Here is a 6,000-nt window from a genome sequence, read left to right as displayed (position 1 = left end):
AAAAAAAAACATTTCTTTTCTTCAATGTTTATTTATTTTGATAAATCTATTGTTCATATAATAAAAATAGCAAGTTTTTTTTTGTAAAAAAAAAGTATAAGTTTTTTTATTTTTGAATGAATTCTAATAATGGAGCACTACTAAGTTATTGATATTACTAAGTTTATTGATAAAAAAAATGGAAGGCTAATGTTTAAATAAACATTACTACATTTGTCATTAACATGTTCAAAAATAAAAATAACTAAATACATGTGCGGCCCTTCGTTAGCCAACCAGCTGTGCAAGTGGCCCTTCACTCAAAAAGGTTGTGCTCCCCTATTATAACCAATCATTATTAATTAAATCAAATTATACAAAGCTAAACACTGAGTTAGACCTTGCAATTCTAAGGTAAAAACTCAAGGAATGAGTCTTGTGTTTTATTTTTCTATCCTAAATAATATAATCAGTGATACCTTTCTGCTTTCTGTCAGCCTAAATGTCTAGGCTGACTAATTTTGGATTTATCGTTCAAGAGTAATTAACTGATGAAATATGTATTGATAAGGTGTGTGTTAGAATACTTTTAAAGTAGTTCTGAAGGGGTATCTGATATTCAGGGTTCGACTGTAATTTCAATCTTAAGCTGTAAAAATATAATACTCTTTAATGCAGGCAAATGTGCCCCTCTATTAATTTCATTCCTATTGTTCCTCTATGATTGTATGCAGTCCAAAATTTAAACTATGCCTTGTTATAAATAGCTCTTATATTACTTATAGCTCTTTCTGCTTTGAAATATGTCAAAACTTTTTTCCAAACATAAGGAATTTTTCAGACCACTAAAATGTAAAACTGAATTTGAGAGTAATGTTAAGAAATAAATAATTTGTGCAATTAACATTTTTTTATTAGTATTAGGAAAAGTTATAGACATGTTTTAAAATCTTTAATGCTCTATATAATTTCTTGTTGTCTTCTAACTTTGTTAGTCTAGGAAGAATGTATAACTAAAAAATGTATTACAAAAGCCATTTGTAAGGATGAAGTTCTATGTCGAATAGGAAAAAAAATGGTCCATATATCATAATTTTGTACAAAATTTATTTTATTTATTTGTAATTATTAGGGGTTATTGTAACGTTAGATTAAGGTCCATGTTCCCGAAGTCTTGAAAAATCTACTCATAATTTTGTAAATTTGCTAAAATACAGACCCGAGTTTTTCAAAAAATTTCTGAAATCGGTAGTATGTTCAAACTTTTTGTAACGGGTCCGTATTTATTTGACAAAACTTTTCATAATTTTGTGAAAAAGGAAAATTTTGGTTTTAGGAAAAGAATCACAAAAGACATGTTGTACAAGAAGTTTTTTTTTAAAAAAAATTCTGAATTAGAGCATTTATTGGTAGAGTTTTTATGAAGGAAGCACTTTGTCCATCGTTGGACTCAAAATTTTTATAATGTTACCCTGGATTTTTTATAAATGCTTTAATGTATTATAAATGTCAAAGTATTTTATTAGTATTCATGTTTTAGTGTGTGCATTAATTGTCAATTGTTTCAGCATTTTCTAATTAATGAGCGATGGAGGTCTTAAAACTGTGTGCCATTTATCGGAGGAAGTCTGCCGCCGCTCAGTTCCAGTGCCACGAACCACAAAACTGACTGCAAACAACCTTAACTTCCTGTTATTTCTATCCCAAAGCGTGCATCGCTATGGATTGGCAGCAACGTCACCCCCATGCTCACTTTCTATTTGAAAACAGTAATCAATCCATCAATATCCCGCTCTTCTCATTTCCAGTTCATATAAATTCGCCTGTGGCCAGGTGCCAGAGGTGGCTTATTCATCAGTTGTTTTTGACAGAAACTTGTACATAAGATAGTAGAGTGTATATTTTTGCTGCAATCCCATGCCAGAGAATAGTTTTTTGTTGCATGCTTCTTTTTTCTCATCCAATCTCATTTTGAGACATTTAACAAAATAACTTGGGGAAAGGAATAAATAAAAGAAAATCTGTCAATAAAACTAATTGTATAAATGAGACTGCTTTTTTTACATAAAAATAATAATAAAATCCTAAATGTTTTTGTCTATGTATTGTTTTGTAATTACTCATCTGTTTTGAAAACGGAAGTCAAATATTTGCACAAATTGGATTGAATTTTATTTTCATAGCATTGAGCAAGTTGAGTTGTTATGTGTTTTTCTTCTAGTTGCTTTTTTTAAGTATGTTAGAGATTTTGTTTTTGAATTATCTGTCAGGCTATGATAAAAATTTCAATAACTTTTCCTTGTATGTTTCATTTGTAAATCACAAACATCCTTTAAAAGTAATAAATTATTTTGATTGTTAGCATTCTTTTTCGTTTTGTTATGATTAAGATGTACTGACAAGTTTTGACAACATAGATTTGAATTTATTGATGATTAAGAAAATGAATTGTATTATTTACTTTTTAATTTCATTATTTGTTCATTATAATTGTTATCAACCATCATCTTTAAAATATATAAAATAAAATAGTGAAATTTAGTTCAGTACTTGTTGTTATTATAAAGAAAGATTTTTAATTGTTTCAAATATTTTAAAAGCTTTCAGTTGTAGATTAATGCAATGAACCACAACACTATTCCCTACATCTCTAAAGATCTTTTTTCATTACTTAACAATTTAAATCATAAAATGGTGATTGAATTTATTTTAGGCATACCATTCCACGTATATGTTTATTTTAAACCTCATAGAAAAGTAGTCATTTTATTTGAAAGAATTGAAATAAATCCTGATTGAAGCCTTATTTTATGAGATCATTATCATCACTACAATAAGCAATTGTTTTATACATATTTGCTGTTGAATCTCATCGCATTAAAACTGCTGGTTCTGTTTTGGAAAGATTTGTTCAAGATCGATCTTGCAAATTTTTTTGTTTTTATAAAACATATTGCACTTTCTAATGATTTAGTCAAAGGTTCACATTTTATTTCATTTTAGAGTCATTCATAAAAAGTTCTGAAAAACATCTTTTAATAAGAATTTTTTTTTGCAGTAATAAGTAAAGAATACATAATCATGAATTATTTACTGGAATGGATTATCTTTTTGAGTTTTTATCTCAAATTTTGTTCAATGCTGTGAAAAGAAAAAAAAAAACTTTTTAGCCCCTTTCTCTTTGTTCAATTTTGTGGTTCATATTTTTGTATTCATATTCATTAAAACAAATTTTTGTGAATAGATAAAGCCCATACACATTAGAATATGTTGACAATCATAAACTCGTGTTTTATTCATTAGTGTATAAATTATAATTCAACAATTACCTTGAATAACATTAAAAAAAATCAAAATTTACTTTTTGTAATTATTAAATATTCTCATTTCAAAACGACATTATTGATTTTATGAAAGTTTCTGAATTTTTTAGACTTTCAAATTCAGGGTCATTTATATTTTCTTGCTTAAGCAGGCATATAAAATATTTTTGTGAGACATCAGGGATACAAAGTTTTATTTTAGCTTTAAAAAAAACAACCTTTTTATTGTATTTTAAATTGTTTTTACATTTCTCATTTTGTTGAGTTATTTGATATGTTGCATTGATCCAATGCTAACTGGCTATGCAAATGAATTAAATAAAATGTGATGTTTTTTAAAAATGTTATTGATGTTTAATATGTTTTATGTCTTATATAATTTAATGATGTAGCAAGTTGTAAAAGGGGGATCATTTTTTTTTCCTCAGTGTTTTCATGTAAACTTTAAAATCTCACCAAGCTACTTACTAGTAAGGTTTTAAGATCAATTGTGGTATAAAACTAAATTCCCTAATTTTGGGGACAAGACTTTACCGTCTTTTAATGATTGGCCATCTGCGTGGACAATTCGAAAGAAAATATTTTAACCATCCCTTTCCGACTCTGGGAAATTTAGAATTAATTTTTAAATAAAGCTCAACTGTAATCGTATAACTGTGCCTAAACAAAGAAATATATTTTTGTGCTGCAAACTTTAAGCTCCTATGCGAAAAAGTTAGAGTAGAGTGTTATTTTATTTTATAACTGACGTTGAACCGCCCATCCAATTCAGTTTAAGACTATTGATGTTCAACACCGTAGTCTTGTAATTTCAAATCCATTCCAGAAGACAAGAGAACTCTTAAATCCAACTTTAGGACAAATTAGGCCTCATGACAATTTTTTGATGGAACTGACCCATGGGTGCAACTCTAAAAAAAATTTCAAGACTAAACTTATTTTTTGACCAATTAACAAGGGGCAGTGCTGTTTACCAGAATTTTCCAATATTTATAGCTAACTGACTCCAAAATATACCTTTGCAAGATAAAGGCTCATATATCATTATCAACTAGGAATTTATTATTTTATGAAAAATTTATATTTTTTTTACAGCGAACAAGATAAAAATAACAGCCAACCTTGTACATCTCTTTACATCAATCACTGAATAATGAACTTCTATTTTTTGCATGAATCTATTCACCATTATTTATATTTGTTCTATCTCTATAAATAAAAAAAATATTTATTTAACTTTGGCCAGCATTTCAAAACGTTGGGGGAAAATGAAAACTCAAGCAAATTTAGATACAACAGTAATATAAATTTTGTTTCATGAATTTTCATTGCAGTGTGACATCATTACTTGATCATTTGGCAATAATTATGAAAAATAAAAATATTTTCATTAAATTGTGTTACATTTTAAGGGAAAAAAGAAATTTAATTTAAAAAACAGATATATTGATTTTTCCTCAGGACTGAAGAGTGGCACACATGCTGACCTGCATTTGCGTTGTATAGGACAGCAAGGGGATTCTAACCTATTAGTAGTGTTACCTGATACCTAGTTTTAAGCTTTAGGCAACCATTCAGGAAGCCAAAGTAATATCTACACCTAAAGATAAATACTCAATCCCAGCAAAACTAGTGCTTGTCTCATAATTAGCAGACTGTAGCTGACTTTGATATATCATACTAACAGTTAATTTCTGTCTGGGATAATTTCAATGTAACTTTTTGGAAAATATCATAGAACATATATTTTTTTAGCAATTGGGTGATACTACCAAATGACTAATATTTAGTGATAGAAGTTGTGTACTCACATTTGGTATAATTGCAGACAAAGTTCATTATTACAAAATTTTTTGGGGCTTATGTTTCAGTTTTATATATCAAGAGCAGCATAAAACTGTGCCATTGTGTTAATCTACATTTATTACAGCTTTTACCACACCCTAAGTATGCCACATGCTGCTTATGTTACAGGTATTCTTGATAATAGATTCTGCCATAAAATAATTCATTGGCTTTTTTTTCTTCTCTTTACTGCTCGATTAATTTCAAAGCAGTGCTCATACCATTTTTTTTAACGCATGTTAAAGGCCTAATCAGTTTTTTTAGAGCATTTAATGTCAAATTTAATTTTTTTGTGCAAATTTGCCTAGGAAAAGAAAAACTAAAATGAAACAAATTTCAAAAGTAATACCTTTTTTCCCCTTCCTATGTCGAGGAGCTTGTTGGATTAGTCATTTTTCTTCTAGCAGCCCAGTACAAAATAGCCTTCAGGTGAATATTATCAGTGATCAAAGAATTAGTGATACCACTGAGGAATGGGCAAACTATTAAGTGATTTAACAATTTTGTACTTCCACTCTAAAATTGCCTTTTGATAAGAGAGAGTACTTCAAGTGAGATTGACAAAATAACATAAATTCATTTATTTTATTAATTATTTTATATATACATAACTGCGAATACTACAGCTGATATAGAATGCATATTGACAATGTAATCTAATTTACAGAATTTTGTTTTCACAAACGGTATAAAAAGCATTTGTGGATCATGTTAAATGACACATTTTATACATTTACAATAATGGAAGAATGTTCTTAATATTTCATCAATATTATTCATTTCAAATTTTAATATATATCAGTGCCATTTAGAAACTTGTTGACAAATATTTAAAGAGAAAACTCAACCTGTA

The 6,000-nt window shown here is 28.1% G+C and overlaps 1 protein-coding gene across 1 annotated transcript in view; it reads left to right on the top strand.

Annotated features, from left to right (window-relative positions):
• The window catches only part of LOC107439148 (protein phosphatase 2 regulatory subunit tws), a gene marked incomplete in the record, with an annotated part of 22,625 nt that extends 18,981 nt beyond the window's left edge, over positions 1–3,644 (top strand). Inside the window, 1 exon segment of the mRNA XM_043043748.2 lies at positions 1,548–3,644.
• Between the last annotated feature and the right edge of the window lie 2,356 nt (positions 3,645–6,000).

Source organism: Parasteatoda tepidariorum, chromosome 2, assembly GCF_043381705.1.
Source record: "Parasteatoda tepidariorum isolate YZ-2023 chromosome 2, CAS_Ptep_4.0, whole genome shotgun sequence".
NCBI lineage: Eukaryota > Metazoa > Arthropoda > Arachnida > Araneae > Theridiidae > Parasteatoda > Parasteatoda tepidariorum.
The sequence above is the reverse complement of the archived record's forward strand: the minus strand, read 5'-3'. Positions and strand labels throughout refer to the sequence as shown.